Raw genomic sequence first — 16971 nt, forward strand, 5'->3', positions numbered from 1 at the left:
GCAACCCATTGAATCGTTTACGCTCTGGGTCAACCATTATCAGGATTGGCAGGATTAGCCGATATGGTTAAAACATGGAGATGCCGGGGATTGAACCCGGGGCCTCATACATGCGAAGCATGCGCTCTACCACTGAGCTACATCCCCTGGCACTCTAGGGAATCACTATAGTTTTGTGCATCGACCGATGATACCGACTACTTAATTATCTATCAGACAGCTTCAACTCATCTCAAAGGCATGTATGAAGCATCCAGATGAAGTTTATTTCCAGACTGTATCCTTGCAATAATGAAAAGATTATTATTTGTGACAGGGTTACAGAGCTGAAGAATAAATCTTCTCTGAGCTATCTAGAAGAAGAAGAAGCACGAGTTGAAAGATTACACATTCAAGGAGCTTAAAGTCCATTTATAACTTTAGCAAGTTCACCTGCTTACTTAGCACAAAGTTTAAGTCTTGGGATTTAGATTGTTATTGGTGCACCAAAAGCAACACATGTGAAGAAAGCCTTGAAGTGCAAACGGCGGTGATAACCTGGATAGGAAACCATGCATTTTGAATGGTGATATTTCGTTTGTGAATACCCAAACCAGCTGAAGTTGTTTTGTAGAGGACCCTTGAGAGAAAAACGTGATGTGACTCTGATTTGTAAGTAATCTGTTCTACAAAATTTGGAGATGCCGGGGATTGAACCCGGGGCCTCATACATGCAAAGCATGCGCTCTACCACTGAGCTACATCCCCTAGGTAACTGCTGCTTTTTGAAACATGCCTAAGGTCAGGAAGTAACCCTATCGATTATTTTGTGCCAACATTTTCCACTGAATAGTTTTACTTTTTTCTCCATAATATTCCATTTCAAATTCCTATTTCTACCCAAAATAAAATATAAATGTGAGCACTAAAGGAGGACAGATGGACTTCTGTGGCTTCAGCATATAACTAGGGTTTGTGTGCTTTCCGTCCCTTAAGAAACATAGATCTCCATAAAAACTTCAAACAAGCAAATTATTTTAATTAAGACTGTTTTCAACATTTCTTAATTTTTCGTTTCTGCGTCATGACGGCTATGAGGCAACCCATTGAATCGTTTACGCTCTGGGTCAACCATTATCAGGATTGGCAGATATGAGTTGTGTTTAATTCTCTCTTTTGATTAGCCGATATGGTTAAAACATGGAGATGCCGGGGATTGAACCCGGGGCCTCATACATGCGAAGCATGCGCTCTACCACTGAGCTACATCCCCTGGCACTCTAGGGAATCACTATAGTTTTGTGCATCGACCGATGATACCGACTACTTAATTATCTATCAGACAGCTTCAACTCATCTCAAAGGCATGTATGAAGCATCCAGATGAAGTTTATTTCCAGACTGTATCCTTGCAATAATGAAAAGATTATTATTTGTGACAGGGTTACAGAGCTGAAGAATAAATCTTCTCTGAGCTATCTAGAAGAAGAAGAAGCACGAGTTGAAAGATTACACATTCAAGGAGCTTAAAGTCCATTTATAACTTTAGCAAGTTCACCTGCTTACTTAGCACAAAGTTTAAGTCTTGGGATTTAGATTGTTATTGGTGCACCAAAAGCAACACATGTGAAGAAAGCCTTGAAGTGCAAACGGCGGTGATAACCTGGATAGGAAACCATGCATTTTGAATGGTGATATTTCGTTTGTGAATACCCAAACCAGCTGAAGTTGTTTTGTAGAGGACCCTTGAGAGAAAAACGTGATGTGACTCTGATTTGTAAGTAATCTGTTCTACAAAATTTGGAGATGCCGGGGATTGAACCCGGGGCCTCATACATGCAAAGCATGCGCTCTACCACTGAGCTACATCCCCTAGGTAACTGCTGCTTTTTGAAACATGCCTAAGGTCAGGAAGTAACCCTATCGATTATTTTGTGCCAACATTTTCCACTGAATAGTTTTACTTTTTTCTCCATAATATTCCATTTCAAATTCCTATTTCTACCCAAAATAAAATATAAATGTGAGCACTAAAGGAGGACAGATGGACTTCTGTGGCTTCAGCATATAACTAGGGTTTGTGTGCTTTCCGTCCCTTAAGAAACATAGATCTCCATAAAAACTTCAAACGTCAAACAAGCAAATTATTTTAATTAAGACTGTTTTCAACATTTCTTAATTTTTCGTTTCTGCGTCATGACGGCTATGAGGCAACCCATTGAATCGTTTACGCTCTGGGTCAACCATTATCAGGATTGGCAGATATGAGTTGTGTTTAATTCTCTCTTTTGATTAGCCGATATGGTTAAAACATGGAGATGCCGGGGATTGAACCCGGGGCCTCATACATGCGAAGCATGCGCTCTACCACTGAGCTACATCCCCTGGCACTCTAGGGAATCACTATAGTTTTGTGCATCGACCGATGATACCGACTACTTAATTATCTATCAGACAGCTTCAACTCATCTCAAAGGCATGTATGAAGCATCCAGATGAAGTTTATTTCCAGACTGTATCCTTGCAATAATGAAAAGATTATTATTTGTGACAGGGTTACAGAGCTGAAGAATAAATCTTCTCTGAGCTATCTAGAAGAAGAAGAAGCACGAGTTGAAAGATTACACATTCAAGGAGCTTAAAGTCCATTTATAACTTTAGCAAGTTCACCTGCTTACTTAGCACAAAGTTTAAGTCTTGGGATTTAGATTGTTATTGGTGCACCAAAAGCAACACATGTGAAGAAAGCCTTGAAGTGCAAACGGCGGTGATAACCTGGATAGGAAACCATGCATTTTGAATGGTGATATTTCGTTTGTGAATACCCAAACCAGCTGAAGTTGTTTTGTAGAGGACCCTTGAGAGAAAAACGTGATGTGACTCTGATTTGTAAGTAATCTGTTCTACAAAATTTGGAGATGCCGGGGATTGAACCCGGGGCCTCATACATGCAAAGCATGCGCTCTACCACTGAGCTACATCCCCTAGGTAACTGCTGCTTTTTGAAACATGCCTAAGGTCAGGAAGTAACCCTATCGATTATTTTGTGCCAACATTTTCCACTGAATAGTTTTACTTTTTTCTCCATAATATTCCATTTCAAATTCCTATTTCTACCCAAAATAAAATATAAATGTGAGCACTAAAGGAGGACAGATGGACTTCTGTGGCTTCAGCATATAACTAGGGTTTGTGTGCTTTCCGTCCCTTAAGAAACATAGATCTCCATAAAAACTTCAAACAAGCAAATTATTTTAATTAAGACTGTTTTCAACATTTCTTAATTTTTCGTTTCTGCGTCATGACGGCTATGAGGCAACCCATTGAATCGTTTACGCTCTGGGTCAACCATTATCAGGATTGGCAGATATGAGTTGTGTTTAATTCTCTCTTTTGATTAGCCGATATGGTTAAAACATGGAGATGCCGGGGATTGAACCCGGGGCCTCATACATGCGAAGCATGCGCTCTACCACTGAGCTACATCCCCTGGCACTCTAGGGAATCACTATAGTTTTGTGCATCGACCGATGATACCGACTACTTAATTATCTATCAGACAGCTTCAACTCATCTCAAAGGCATGTATGAAGCATCCAGATGAAGTTTATTTCCAGACTGTATCCTTGCAATAATGAAAAGATTATTATTTGTGACAGGGTTACAGAGCTGAAGAATAAATCTTCTCTGAGCTATCTAGAAGAAGAAGAAGCACGAGTTGAAAGATTACACATTCAAGGAGCTTAAAGTCCATTTATAACTTTAGCAAGTTCACCTGCTTACTTAGCACAAAGTTTAAGTCTTGGGATTTAGATTGTTATTGGTGCACCAAAAGCAACACATGTGAAGAAAGCCTTGAAGTGCAAACGGCGGTGATAACCTGGATAGGAAACCATGCATTTTGAATGGTGATATTTCGTTTGTGAATACCCAAACCAGCTGAAGTTGTTTTGTAGAGGACCCTTGAGAGAAAAACGTGATGTGACTCTGATTTGTAAGTAATCTGTTCTACAAAATTTGGAGATGCCGGGGATTGAACCCGGGGCCTCATACATGCAAAGCATGCGCTCTACCACTGAGCTACATCCCCTAGGTAACTGCTGCTTTTTGAAACATGCCTAAGGTCAGGAAGTAACCCTATCGATTATTTTGTGCCAACATTTTCCACTGAATAGTTTTACTTTTTTCTCCATAATATTCCATTTCAAATTCCTATTTCTACCCAAAATAAAATATAAATGTGAGCACTAAAGGAGGACAGATGGACTTCTGTGGCTTCAGCATATAACTAGGGTTTGTGTGCTTTCCGTCCCTTAAGAAACATAGATCTCCATAAAAACTTCAAACAAGCAAATTATTTTAATTAAGACTGTTTTCAACATTTCTTAATTTTTCGTTTCTGCGTCATGACGGCTATGAGGCAACCCATTGAATCGTTTACGCTCTGGGTCAACCATTATCAGGATTGGCAGATATGAGTTGTGTTTAATTCTCTCTTTTGATTAGCCGATATGGTTAAAACATGGAGATGCCGGGGATTGAACCCGGGGCCTCATACATGCGAAGCATGCGCTCTACCACTGAGCTACATCCCCTGGCACTCTAGGGAATCACTATAGTTTTGTGCATCGACCGATGATACCGACTACTTAATTATCTATCAGACAGCTTCAACTCATCTCAAAGGCATGTATGAAGCATCCAGATGAAGTTTATTTCCAGACTGTATCCTTGCAATAATGAAAAGATTATTATTTGTGACAGGGTTACAGAGCTGAAGAATAAATCTTCTCTGAGCTATCTAGAAGAAGAAGAAGCACGAGTTGAAAGATTACACATTCAAGGAGCTTAAAGTCCATTTATAACTTTAGCAAGTTCACCTGCTTACTTAGCACAAAGTTTAAGTCTTGGGATTTAGATTGTTATTGGTGCACCAAAAGCAACACATGTGAAGAAAGCCTTGAAGTGCAAACGGCGGTGATAACCTGGATAGGAAACCATGCATTTTGAATGGTGATATTTCGTTTGTGAATACCCAAACCAGCTGAAGTTGTTTTGTAGAGGACCCTTGAGAGAAAAACGTGATGTGACTCTGATTTGTAAGTAATCTGTTCTACAAAATTTGGAGATGCCGGGGATTGAACCCGGGGCCTCATACATGCAAAGCATGCGCTCTACCACTGAGCTACATCCCCTAGGTAACTGCTGCTTTTTGAAACATGCCTAAGGTCAGGAAGTAACCCTATCGATTATTTTGTGCCAACATTTTCCACTGAATAGTTTTACTTTTTTCTCCATAATATTCCATTTCAAATTCCTATTTCTACCCAAAATAAATTACTTTTTCTCCATAATATTCCATTTCAAATTCCTATTTCTACCCAAAATAAAATATAAATGTGAGCACTAAAGGAGGACAGATGGACTTCTGTGGCTTCAGCATATAACTAGGGTTTGTGTGCTTTCCGTCCCTTAAGAAACATAGATCTCCATAAAAACTTCAAACAAGCAAATTATTTTAATTAAGACTGTTTTCAACATTTCTTAATTTTTCGTTTCTGCGTCATGACGGCTATGAGGCAACCCATTGAATCGTTTACCGCTCTGGGTCAACCATTATCAGGATTGGCAGGATTAGCCGATATACATGCGAAGCATGCGCTCTACCACTGAGCTACATCCCCTGGCACTCTAGGGAATCACTATAGTTTTGTGCATCGACCGATGATACCGACTACTTAATTATCTATCAGACAGCTTCAACTCATCTCAAAGGCATGTATGAAGCATCCAGATGAAGTTTATTTCCAGACTGTATCCTTGCAATAATGAAAAGATTATTATTTGTGACAGGGTTACAGAGCTGAAGAATAAATCTTCTCTGAGCTATCTAGAAGAAGAAGAAGCACGAGTTGAAAGATTACACATTCAAGGAGCTTAAAGTCCATTTATAACTTTAGCAAGTTCACCTGCTTACTTAGCACAAAGTTTAAGTCTTGGGATTTAGATTGTTATTGGTGCACCAAAAGCAACACATGTGAAGAAAGCCTTGAAGTGCAAACGGCGGTGATAACCTGGATAGGAAACCATGCATTTTGAATGGTGATATTTCGTTTGTGAATACCCAAACCAGCTGAAGTTGTTTTGTAGAGGACCCTTGAGAGAAAAACGTGATGTGACTCTGATTTGTAAGTAATCTGTTCTACAAAATTTGGAGATGCCGGGGATTGAACCCGGGGCCTCATACATGCAAAGCATGCGCTCTACCACTGAGCTACATCCCCTAGGTAACTGCTGCTTTTTGAAACATGCCTAAGGTCAGGAAGTAACCCTATCGATTATTTTGTGCCAACATTTTCCACTGAATAGTTTTACTTTTTTCTCCATAATATTCCATTTCAAATTCCTATTTCTACCCAAAATAAAATATAAATGTGAGCACTAAAGGAGGACAGATGGACTTCTGTGGCTTCAGCATATAACTAGGGTTTGTGTGCTTTCCGTCCCTTAAGAAACATAGATCTCCATAAAAACTTCAAACGTCAAACAAGCAAATTATTTTAATTAAGACTGTTTTCAACATTTCTTAATTTTTCGTTTCTGCGTCATGACGGCTATGAGGCAACCCATTGAATCGTTTACGCTCTGGGTCAACCATTATCAGGATTGGCAGATATGAGTTGTGTTTAATTCTCTCTTTTGATTAGCCGATATGGTTAAAACATGGAGATGCCGGGGATTGAACCCGGGGCCTCATACATGCGAAGCATGCGCTCTACCACTGAGCTACATCCCCTGGCACTCTAGGGAATCACTATAGTTTTGTGCATCGACCGATGATACCGACTACTTAATTATCTATCAGACAGCTTCAACTCATCTCAAAGGCATGTATGAAGCATCCAGATGAAGTTTATTTCCAGACTGTATCCTTGCAATAATGAAAAGATTATTATTTGTGACAGGGTTACAGAGCTGAAGAATAAATCTTCTCTGAGCTATCTAGAAGAAGAAGAAGCACGAGTTGAAAGATTACACATTCAAGGAGCTTAAAGTCCATTTATAACTTTAGCAAGTTCACCTGCTTACTTAGCACAAAGTTTAAGTCTTGGGATTTAGATTGTTATTGGTGCACCAAAAGCAACACATGTGAAGAAAGCCTTGAAGTGCAAACGGCGGTGATAACCTGGATAGGAAACCATGCATTTTGAATGGTGATATTTCGTTTGTGAATACCCAAACCAGCTGAAGTTGTTTTGTAGAGGACCCTTGAGAGAAAAACGTGATGTGACTCTGATTTGTAAGTAATCTGTTCTACAAAATTTGGAGATGCCGGGGATTGAACCCGGGGCCTCATACATGCAAAGCATGCGCTCTACCACTGAGCTACATCCCCTAGGTAACTGCTGCTTTTTGAAACATGCCTAAGGTCAGGAAGTAACCCTATCGATTATTTTGTGCCAACATTTTCCACTGAATAGTTTTACTTTTTTCTCCATAATATTCCATTTCAAATTCCTATTTCTACCCAAAATAAAATATAAATGTGAGCACTAAAGGAGGACAGATGGACTTCTGTGGCTTCAGCATATAACTAGGGTTTGTGTGCTTTCCGTCCCTTAAGAAACATAGATCTCCATAAAACTAACTTCAAACAAGCAAATTATTTTAATTAAGACTGTTTTCAACATTTCTTAATTTTTCGTTTCTGCGTCATGACGGCTATGAGGCAACCCATTGAATCGTTTACGCTCTGGGTCAACCATTATCAGGATTGGCAGATATGAGTTGTGTTTAATTCTCTCTTTTGATTAGCCGATATGGTTAAAACATGGAGATGCCGGGGATTGAACCCGGGGCCTCATACATGCGAAGCATGCGCTCTACCACTGAGCTACATCCCCTGGCACTCTAGGGAATCACTATAGTTTTGTGCATCGACCGATGATACCGACTACTTAATTATCTATCAGACAGCTTCAACTCATCTCAAAGGCATGTATGAAGCATCCAGATGAAGTTTATTTCCAGACTGTATCCTTGCAATAATGAAAAGATTATTATTTGTGACAGGGTTACAGAGCTGAAGAATAAATCTTCTCTGAGCTATCTAGAAGAAGAAGAAGCACGAGTTGAAAGATTACACATTCAAGGAGCTTAAAGTCCATTTATAACTTTAGCAAGTTCACCTGCTTACTTAGCACAAAGTTTAAGTCTTGGGATTTAGATTGTTATTGGTGCACCAAAAGCAACACATGTGAAGAAAGCCTTGAAGTGCAAACGGCGGTGATAACCTGGATAGGAAACCATGCATTTTGAATGGTGATATTTCGTTTGTGAATACCCAAACCAGCTGAAGTTGTTTTGTAGAGGACCCTTGAGAGAAAAACGTGATGTGACTCTGATTTGTAAGTAATCTGTTCTACAAAATTTGGAGATGCCGGGGATTGAACCCGGGGCCTCATACATGCAAAGCATGCGCTCTACCACTGAGCTACATCCCCTAGGTAACTGCTGCTTTTTGAAACATGCCTAAGGTCAGGAAGTAACCCTATCGATTATGTGCCAACATTTTCCACTGAATAGTTTTACTTTTTTCTCCATAATATTCCATTTCAAATTCCTATTTCTACCCAAAATAAAATATAAATGTGAGCACTAAAGGAGGACAGATGGACTTCTGTGGCTTCAGCATATAACTAGGGTTTGTGTGCTTTCCGTCCCTTAAGAAACATAGATCTCCATAAAAACTTCAAACAAGCAAATTATTTTAATTAAGACTGTTTTCAACATTTCTTAATTTTTCGTTTCTGCGTCATGACGGCTATGAGGCAACCCATTGAATCGTTTACGCTCTGGGTCAACCATTATCAGGATTGGCAGATATGAGTTGTGTTTAATTCTCTCTTTTGATTAGCCGATATGGTTAAAACATGGAGATGCCGGGGATTGAACCCGGGGCCTCATACATGCGAAGCATGCGCTCTACCACTGAGCTACATCCCCTGGCACTCTAGGGAATCACTATAGTTTTGTGCATCGACCGATGATACCGACTACTTAATTATCTATCAGACAGCTTCAACTCATCTCAAAGGCATGTATGAAGCATCCAGATGAAGTTTATTTCCAGACTGTATCCTTGCAATAATGAAAAGATTATTATTTGTGACAGGGTTACAGAGCTGAAGAATAAATCTTCTCTGAGCTATCTAGAAGAAGAAGAAGCACGAGTTGAAAGATTACACATTCAAGGAGCTTAAAGTCCATTTATAACTTTAGCAAGTTCACCTGCTTACTTAGCACAAAGTTTAAGTCTTGGGATTTAGATTGTTATTGGTGCACCAAAAGCAACACATGTGAAGAAAGCCTTGAAGTGCAAACGGCGGTGATAACCTGGATAGGAAACCATGCATTTTGAATGGTGATATTTCGTTTGTGAATACCCAAACCAGCTGAAGTTGTTTTGTAGAGGACCCTTGAGAGAAAAACGTGATGTGACTCTGATTTGTAAGTAATCTGTTCTACAAAATTTGGAGATGCCGGGGATTGAACCCGGGGCCTCATACATGCAAAGCATGCGCTCTACCACTGAGCTACATCCCCTAGGTAACTGCTGCTTTTTGAAACATGCCTAAGGTCAGGAAGTAACCCTATCGATTATTTTGTGCCAACATTTTCCACTGAATAGTTTTACTTTTTTCTCCATAATATTCCATTTCAAATTCCTATTTCTACCCAAAATAAAATATAAATGTGAGCACTAAAGGAGGACAGATGGACTTCTGTGGCTTCAGCATATAACTAGGGTTTGTGTGCTTTCCGTCCCTTAAGAAACATAGATCTCCATAAAAACTTCAAACAAGCAAATTATTTTAATTAAGACTGTTTTCAACATTTCTTAATTTTTCGTTTCTGCGTCATGACGGCTATGAGGCAACCCATTGAATCGTTTACGCTCTGGGTCAACCATTATCAGGATTGGCAGATATGAGTTGTGTTTAATTCTCTCTTTTGATTAGCCGATATGGTTAAAACATGGAGATGCCGGGGATTGAACCCGGGGCCTCATACATGCGAAGCATGCGCTCTACCACTGAGCTACATCCCCTGGCACTCTAGGGAATCACTATAGTTTTGTGCATCGACCGATGATACCGACTACTTAATTATCTATCAGACAGCTTCAACTCATCTCAAAGGCATGTATGAAGCATCCAGATGAAGTTTATTTCCAGACTGTATCCTTGCAATAATGAAAAGATTATTATTTGTGACAGGGTTACAGAGCTGAAGAATAAATCTTCTCTGAGCTATCTAGAAGAAGAAGAAGCACGAGTTGAAAGATTACACATTCAAGGAGCTTAAAGTCCATTTATAACTTTAGCAAGTTCACCTGCTTACTTAGCACAAAGTTTAAGTCTTGGGATTTAGATTGTTATTGGTGCACCAAAAGCAACACATGTGAAGAAAGCCTTGAAGTGCAAACGGCGGTGATAACCTGGATAGGAAACCATGCATTTTGAATGGTGATATTTCGTTTGTGAATACCCAAACCAGCTGAAGTTGTTTTGTAGAGGACCCTTGAGAGAAAAACGTGATGTGACTCTGATTTGTAAGTAATCTGTTCTACAAAATTTGGAGATGCCGGGGATTGAACCCGGGGCCTCATACATGCAAAGCATGCGCTCTACCACTGAGCTACATCCCCTAGGTAACTGCTGCTTTTTGAAACATGCCTAAGGTCAGGAAGTAACCCTATCGATTATTTTGTGCCAACATTTTCCACTGAATAGTTTTACTTTTTTCTCCATAATATTCCATTTCAAATTCCTATTTCTACCCAAAATAAAATATAAATGTGAGCACTAAAGGAGGACAGATGGACTTCTGTGGCTTCAGCATATAACTAGGGTTTGTGTGCTTTCCGTCCCTTAAGAAACATAGATCTCCATAAAAACTTCAAACAAGCAAATTATTTTAATTAAGACTGTTTTCAACATTTCTTAATTTTTCGTTTCTGCGTCATGACGGCTATGAGGCAACCCATTGAATCGTTTACGCTCTGGGTCAACCATTATCAGGATTGGCAGATATGAGTTGTGTTTAATTCTCTCTTTTGATTAGCCGATATGGTTAAAACATGGAGATGCCGGGGATTGAACCCGGGGCCTCATACATGCGAAGCATGCGCTCTACCACTGAGCTACATCCCCTGGCACTCTAGGGAATCACTATAGTTTTGTGCATCGACCGATGATACCGACTACTTAATTATCTATCAGACAGCTTCAACTCATCTCAAAGGCATGTATGAAGCATCCAGATGAAGTTTATTTCCAGACTGTATCCTTGCAATAATGAAAAGATTATTATTTGTGACAGGGTTACAGAGCTGAAGAATAAATCTTCTCTGAGCTATCTAGAAGAAGAAGAAGCACGAGTTGAAAGATTACACATTCAAGGAGCTTAAAGTCCATTTATAACTTTAGCAAGTTCACCTGCTTACTTAGCACAAAGTTTAAGTCTTGGGATTTAGATTGTTATTGGTGCACCAAAAGCAACACATGTGAAGAAAGCCTTGAAGTGCAAACGGCGGTGATAACCTGGATAGGAAACCATGCATTTTGAATGGTGATATTTCGTTTGTGAATACCCAAACCAGCTGAAGTTGTTTTGTAGAGGACCCTTGAGAGAAAAACGTGATGTGACTCTGATTTGTAAGTAATCTGTTCTACAAAATTTGGAGATGCCGGGGATTGAACCCGGGGCCTCATACATGCAAAGCATGCGCTCTACCACTGAGCTACATCCCCTAGGTAACTGCTGCTTTTTGAAACATGCCTAAGGTCAGGAAGTAACCCTATCGATTATTTTGTGCCAACATTTTCCACTGAATAGTTTTACTTTTTTCTCCATAATATTCCATTTCAAATTCCTATTTCTACCCAAAATAAAATATAAATGTGAGCACTAAAGGAGGACAGATGGACTTCTGTGGCTTCAGCATATAACTAGGGTTTGTGTGCTTTCCGTCCCTTAAGAAACATAGATCTCCATAAAAACTTCAAACAAGCAAATTATTTTAATTAAGACTGTTTTCAACATTTCTTAATTTTTCGTTTCTGCGTCATGACGGCTATGAGGCAACCCATTGAATCGTTTACGCTCTGGGTCAACCATTATCAGGATTGGCAGATATGAGTTGTGTTTAATTCTCTCTTTTGATTAGCCGATATGGTTAAAACATGGAGATGCCGGGGATTGAACCCGGGGCCTCATACATGCGAAGCATGCGCTCTACCACTGAGCTACATCCCCTGGCACTCTAGGGAATCACTATAGTTTTGTGCATCGACCGATGATACCGACTACTTAATTATCTATCAGACAGCTTCAACTCATCTCAAAGGCATGTATGAAGCATCCAGATGAAGTTTATTTCCAGACTGTATCCTTGCAATAATGAAAAGATTATTATTTGTGACAGGGTTACAGAGCTGAAGAATAAATCTTCTCTGAGCTATCTAGAAGAAGAAGAAGCACGAGTTGAAAGATTACACATTCAAGGAGCTTAAAGTCCATTTATAACTTTAGCAAGTTCACCTGCTTACTTAGCACAAAGTTTAAGTCTTGGGATTTAGATTGTTATTGGTGCACCAAAAGCAACACATGTGAAGAAAGCCTTGAAGTGCAAACGGCGGTGATAACCTGGATAGGAAACCATGCATTTTGAATGGTGATATTTCGTTTGTGAATACCCAAACCAGCTGAAGTTGTTTTGTAGAGGACCCTTGAGAGAAAAACGTGATGTGACTCTGATTTGTAAGTAATCTGTTCTACAAAATTTGGAGATGCCGGGGATTGAACCCGGGGCCTCATACATGCAAAGCATGCGCTCTACCACTGAGCTACATCCCCTAGGTAACTGCTGCTTTTTGAAACATGCCTAAGGTCAGGAAGTAACCCTATCGATTATTTTGTGCCAACATTTTCCACTGAATAGTTTTACTTTTTTCTCCATAATATTCCATTTCAAATTCCTATTTCTACCCAAAATAAAATATAAATGTGAGCACTAAAGGAGGACAGATGGACTTCTGTGGCTTCAGCATATAACTAGGGTTTGTGTGCTTTCCGTCCCTTAAGAAACATAGATCTCCATAAAAACTTCAAACAAGCAAATTATTTTAATTAAGACTGTTTTCAACATTTCTTAATTTTTCGTTTCTGCGTCATGACGGCTATGAGGCAACCCATTGAATCGTTTACGCTCTGGGTCAACCATTATCAGGATTGGCAGATATGAGTTGTGTTTAATTCTCTCTTTTGATTAGCCGATATGGTTAAAACATGGAGATGCCGGGGATTGAACCCGGGGCCTCATACATGCGAAGCATGCGCTCTACCACTGAGCTACATCCCCTGGCACTCTAGGGAATCACTATAGTTTTGTGCATCGACCGATGATACCGACTACTTAATTATCTATCAGACAGCTTCAACTCATCTCAAAGGCATGTATGAAGCATCCAGATGAAGTTTATTTCCAGACTGTATCCTTGCAATAATGAAAAGATTATTATTTGTGACAGGGTTACAGAGCTGAAGAATAAATCTTCTCTGAGCTATCTAGAAGAAGAAGAAGCACGAGTTGAAAGATTACACATTCAAGGAGCTTAAAGTCCATTTATAACTTTAGCAAGTTCACCTGCTTACTTAGCACAAAGTTTAAGTCTTGGGATTTAGATTGTTATTGGTGCACCAAAAGCAACACATGTGAAGAAAGCCTTGAAGTGCAAACGGCGGTGATAACCTGGATAGGAAACCATGCATTTTGAATGGTGATATTTCGTTTGTGAATACCCAAACCAGCTGAAGTTGTTTTGTAGAGGACCCTTGAGAGAAAAACGTGATGTGACTCTGATTTGTAAGTAATCTGTTCTACAAAATTTGGAGATGCCGGGGATTGAACCCGGGGCCTCATACATGCAAAGCATGCGCTCTACCACTGAGCTACATCCCCTAGGTAACTGCTGCTTTTTGAAACATGCCTAAGGTCAGGAAGTAACCCTATCGATTATTTTGTGCCAACATTTTCCACTGAATAGTTTTACTTTTTTCTCCATAATATTCCATTTCAAATTCCTATTTCTACCCAAAATAAAATATAAATGTGAGCACTAAAGGAGGACAGATGGACTTCTGTGGCTTCAGCATATAACTAGGGTTTGTGTGCTTTCCGTCCCTTAAGAAACATAGATCTCCATAAAAACTTCAAACAAGCAAATTATTTTAATTAAGACTGTTTTCAACATTTCTTAATTTTTCGTTTCTGCGTCATGACGGCTATGAGGCAACCCATTGAATCGTTTACGCTCTGGGTCAACCATTATCAGGATTGGCAGATATGAGTTGTGTTTAATTCTCTCTTTTGATTAGCCGATATGGTTAAAACATGGAGATGCCGGGGATTGAACCCGGGGCCTCATACATGCGAAGCATGCGCTCTACCACTGAGCTACATCCCCTGGCACTCTAGGGAATCACTATAGTTTTGTGCATCGACCGATGATACCGACTACTTAATTATCTATCAGACAGCTTCAACTCATCTCAAAGGCATGTATGAAGCATCCAGATGAAGTTTATTTCCAGACTGTATCCTTGCAATAATGAAAAGATTATTATTTGTGACAGGGTTACAGAGCTGAAGAATAAATCTTCTCTGAGCTATCTAGAAGAAGAAGAAGCACGAGTTGAAAGATTACACATTCAAGGAGCTTAAAGTCCATTTATAACTTTAGCAAGTTCACCTGCTTACTTAGCACAAAGTTTAAGTCTTGGGATTTAGATTGTTATTGGTGCACCAAAAGCAACACATGTGAAGAAAGCCTTGAAGTGCAAACGGCGGTGATAACCTGGATAGGAAACCATGCATTTTGAATGGTGATATTTCGTTTGTGAATACCCAAACCAGCTGAAGTTGTTTTGTAGAGGACCCTTGAGAGAAAAACGTGATGTGACTCTGATTTGTAAGTAATCTGTTCTACAAAATTTGGAGATGCCGGGGATTGAACCCGGGGCCTCATACATGCAAAGCATGCGCTCTACCACTGAGCTACATCCCCTAGGTAACTGCTGCTTTTTGAAACATGCCTAAGGTCAGGAAGTAACCCTATCGATTATTTTGTGCCAACATTTTCCACTGAATAGTTTTACTTTTTTCTCCATAATATTCCATTTCAAATTCCTATTTCTACCCAAAATAAAATATAAATGTGAGCACTAAAGGAGGACAGATGGACTTCTGTGGCTTATGAACCCGGGGCCTCATACATGCAAAGCATGCGCTCTACCACTGAGCTACATCCCCTAGGTAACTGCTGCTTTTTGAAACATGCCTAAGGTCAGGAAGTAACCCTATCGATTATTTTGTGCCAACATTTTCCACTGAATAGTTTACTTTTTTCTCCCATAATATTCCATTTCAAATTCCTATTTCTACCCAAAATAAAATATAAATGTGAGCACTAAAGGAGGACAGATGGACTTCTGTGGCTTCAGCATATAACTAGGGTTTGTGTGCTTTCCGTCCCTTAAGAAACATAGATCTCCATAAAAACTTCAAACAAGCAAATTATTTTAATTAAGACTGTTTTCAACATTTCTTAATTTTTCGTTTCTGCGTCATGACGGCTATGAGGCAACCCATTGAATCGTTTACGCTCTGGGTCAACCATTATCAGGATTGGCAGATATGAGTTGTGTTTAATTCTCTCTTTTGATTAGCCGATATGGTTAAAACATGGAGATGCCGGGGATTGAACCCGGGGCCTCATACATGCGAAGCATGCGCTCTACCACTGAGCTACATCCCCTGGCACTCTAGGGAATCACTATAGTTTTGTGCATCGACCGATGATACCGACTACTTAATTATCTATCAGACAGCTTCAACTCATCTCAAAGGCATGTATGAAGCATCCAGATGAAGTTTATTTCCAGACTGTATCCTTGCAATAATGAAAAGATTATTATTTGTGACAGGGTTACAGAGCTGAAGAATAAATCTTCTCTGAGCTATCTAGAAGAAGAAGAAGCACGAGTTGAAAGATTACACATTCAAGGAGCTTAAAGTCCATTTATAACTTTAGCAAGTTCACCTGCTTACTTAGCACAAAGTTTAAGTCTTGGGATTTAGATTGTTATTGGTGCACCAAAAGCAACACATGTGAAGAAAGCCTTGAAGTGCAAACGGCGGTGATAACCTGGATAGGAAACCATGCATTTTGAATGGTGATATTTCGTTTGTGAATACCCAAACCAGCTGAAGTTGTTTTGTAGAGGACCCTTGAGAGAAAAACGTGATGTGACTCTGATTTGTAAGTAATCTGTTCTACAAAATTTGGAGATGCCGGGGATTGAACCCGGGGCCTCATACATGCAAAGCATGCGCTCTACCACTGAGCTACATCCCCTAGGTAACTGCTGCTTTTTGAAACATGCCTAAGGTCAGGAAGTAACCCTATCGATTATTTTGTGCCAACATTTTCCACTGAATAGTTTTACTTTTTTCTCCATAATATTCCATTTCAAATTCCTATTTCTACCCAAATAAAATATAAATGTGAGCACTAAAGGAGGTCAGGAAGTAACCCTATCGATTATTTTGTGCCAACATTTTCCACTGAATAGTTTTACTTTTTTCTCCATAATATTCCATTTCAAATTCCTATTTCTACCCAAAATAAAATATAAATGTGAGCACTAAAGGAGGTCAGGAAGTAACCCTATCGATTATTTTGTGCCAACATTTTCCACTGAATAGTTTTACTTTTTTCTCCATAATATTCCATTTCAAATTCCTATTCCCTTACGTCCTCAACAGCAGCACAGATGGGGTTAACTGCCCCTGTGGACTGGTAGGACCGGCGGAATTTTAATGAGCCCAAGAACCAATAAACGATCTTCAGCTCCCTGAAAGGGAGG

The 16971-nt window shown here is 39.5% G+C and overlaps 29 non-coding genes across 29 annotated transcripts; all 29 read right to left on the bottom strand.

The window, feature by feature from the left end:
• Positions 1-75: 75 nt before the first annotated feature.
• On the bottom strand, positions 76-147 carry TRNAA-CGC. Its single transcript has one exon. It is a non-coding gene; the product is annotated as a tRNA-Ala (tRNA).
• Positions 148-675: 528 nt separating this feature from the next.
• On the bottom strand, positions 676-747 carry TRNAA-UGC. The gene has a single exon. It is a non-coding gene; the product is annotated as a tRNA-Ala (tRNA).
• Positions 748-1180: 433 nt separating this feature from the next.
• TRNAA-CGC lies at positions 1181-1252 on the bottom strand. The gene has a single exon. It is a non-coding gene; the product is annotated as a tRNA-Ala (tRNA).
• Positions 1253-1780: 528 nt separating this feature from the next.
• TRNAA-UGC lies at positions 1781-1852 on the bottom strand. Its single transcript has one exon. It is a non-coding gene; the product is annotated as a tRNA-Ala (tRNA).
• Positions 1853-2292: 440 nt separating this feature from the next.
• On the bottom strand, positions 2293-2364 carry TRNAA-CGC. Its single transcript has one exon. It is a non-coding gene; the product is annotated as a tRNA-Ala (tRNA).
• A 528-nt stretch (positions 2365-2892) lies between these two features.
• TRNAA-UGC lies at positions 2893-2964 on the bottom strand. The gene has a single exon. It is a non-coding gene; the product is annotated as a tRNA-Ala (tRNA).
• Positions 2965-3397: 433 nt separating this feature from the next.
• On the bottom strand, positions 3398-3469 carry TRNAA-CGC. Its single transcript has one exon. It is a non-coding gene; the product is annotated as a tRNA-Ala (tRNA).
• Positions 3470-3997: 528 nt separating this feature from the next.
• TRNAA-UGC lies at positions 3998-4069 on the bottom strand. Its single transcript has one exon. It is a non-coding gene; the product is annotated as a tRNA-Ala (tRNA).
• Positions 4070-4502: 433 nt separating this feature from the next.
• TRNAA-CGC lies at positions 4503-4574 on the bottom strand. Its single transcript has one exon. It is a non-coding gene; the product is annotated as a tRNA-Ala (tRNA).
• A 528-nt stretch (positions 4575-5102) lies between these two features.
• Positions 5103-5174, bottom strand: TRNAA-UGC. Its single transcript has one exon. It is a non-coding gene; the product is annotated as a tRNA-Ala (tRNA).
• A 1017-nt stretch (positions 5175-6191) lies between these two features.
• Positions 6192-6263, bottom strand: TRNAA-UGC. Its single transcript has one exon. It is a non-coding gene; the product is annotated as a tRNA-Ala (tRNA).
• A 440-nt stretch (positions 6264-6703) lies between these two features.
• TRNAA-CGC lies at positions 6704-6775 on the bottom strand. Its single transcript has one exon. It is a non-coding gene; the product is annotated as a tRNA-Ala (tRNA).
• A 528-nt stretch (positions 6776-7303) lies between these two features.
• Positions 7304-7375, bottom strand: TRNAA-UGC. The gene has a single exon. It is a non-coding gene; the product is annotated as a tRNA-Ala (tRNA).
• Positions 7376-7811: 436 nt separating this feature from the next.
• TRNAA-CGC lies at positions 7812-7883 on the bottom strand. The gene has a single exon. It is a non-coding gene; the product is annotated as a tRNA-Ala (tRNA).
• Positions 7884-8411: 528 nt separating this feature from the next.
• Positions 8412-8483, bottom strand: TRNAA-UGC. The gene has a single exon. It is a non-coding gene; the product is annotated as a tRNA-Ala (tRNA).
• Positions 8484-8913: 430 nt separating this feature from the next.
• Positions 8914-8985, bottom strand: TRNAA-CGC. The gene has a single exon. It is a non-coding gene; the product is annotated as a tRNA-Ala (tRNA).
• A 528-nt stretch (positions 8986-9513) lies between these two features.
• TRNAA-UGC lies at positions 9514-9585 on the bottom strand. The gene has a single exon. It is a non-coding gene; the product is annotated as a tRNA-Ala (tRNA).
• Positions 9586-10018: 433 nt separating this feature from the next.
• On the bottom strand, positions 10019-10090 carry TRNAA-CGC. Its single transcript has one exon. It is a non-coding gene; the product is annotated as a tRNA-Ala (tRNA).
• Positions 10091-10618: 528 nt separating this feature from the next.
• Positions 10619-10690, bottom strand: TRNAA-UGC. Its single transcript has one exon. It is a non-coding gene; the product is annotated as a tRNA-Ala (tRNA).
• A 433-nt stretch (positions 10691-11123) lies between these two features.
• TRNAA-CGC lies at positions 11124-11195 on the bottom strand. The gene has a single exon. It is a non-coding gene; the product is annotated as a tRNA-Ala (tRNA).
• A 528-nt stretch (positions 11196-11723) lies between these two features.
• On the bottom strand, positions 11724-11795 carry TRNAA-UGC. Its single transcript has one exon. It is a non-coding gene; the product is annotated as a tRNA-Ala (tRNA).
• Positions 11796-12228: 433 nt separating this feature from the next.
• On the bottom strand, positions 12229-12300 carry TRNAA-CGC. The gene has a single exon. It is a non-coding gene; the product is annotated as a tRNA-Ala (tRNA).
• A 528-nt stretch (positions 12301-12828) lies between these two features.
• On the bottom strand, positions 12829-12900 carry TRNAA-UGC. Its single transcript has one exon. It is a non-coding gene; the product is annotated as a tRNA-Ala (tRNA).
• Positions 12901-13333: 433 nt separating this feature from the next.
• On the bottom strand, positions 13334-13405 carry TRNAA-CGC. The gene has a single exon. It is a non-coding gene; the product is annotated as a tRNA-Ala (tRNA).
• A 528-nt stretch (positions 13406-13933) lies between these two features.
• TRNAA-UGC lies at positions 13934-14005 on the bottom strand. The gene has a single exon. It is a non-coding gene; the product is annotated as a tRNA-Ala (tRNA).
• Positions 14006-14438: 433 nt separating this feature from the next.
• Positions 14439-14510, bottom strand: TRNAA-CGC. Its single transcript has one exon. It is a non-coding gene; the product is annotated as a tRNA-Ala (tRNA).
• Positions 14511-15038: 528 nt separating this feature from the next.
• TRNAA-UGC lies at positions 15039-15110 on the bottom strand. Its single transcript has one exon. It is a non-coding gene; the product is annotated as a tRNA-Ala (tRNA).
• Positions 15111-15788: 678 nt separating this feature from the next.
• TRNAA-CGC lies at positions 15789-15860 on the bottom strand. Its single transcript has one exon. It is a non-coding gene; the product is annotated as a tRNA-Ala (tRNA).
• Positions 15861-16388: 528 nt separating this feature from the next.
• On the bottom strand, positions 16389-16460 carry TRNAA-UGC. Its single transcript has one exon. It is a non-coding gene; the product is annotated as a tRNA-Ala (tRNA).
• Positions 16461-16971: the final 511 nt, after the last annotated feature.

This window comes from Bufo gargarizans, chromosome 4 (assembly GCF_014858855.1).
Source record: "Bufo gargarizans isolate SCDJY-AF-19 chromosome 4, ASM1485885v1, whole genome shotgun sequence".
NCBI classification, from domain to species: domain Eukaryota; kingdom Metazoa; phylum Chordata; class Amphibia; order Anura; family Bufonidae; genus Bufo; species Bufo gargarizans.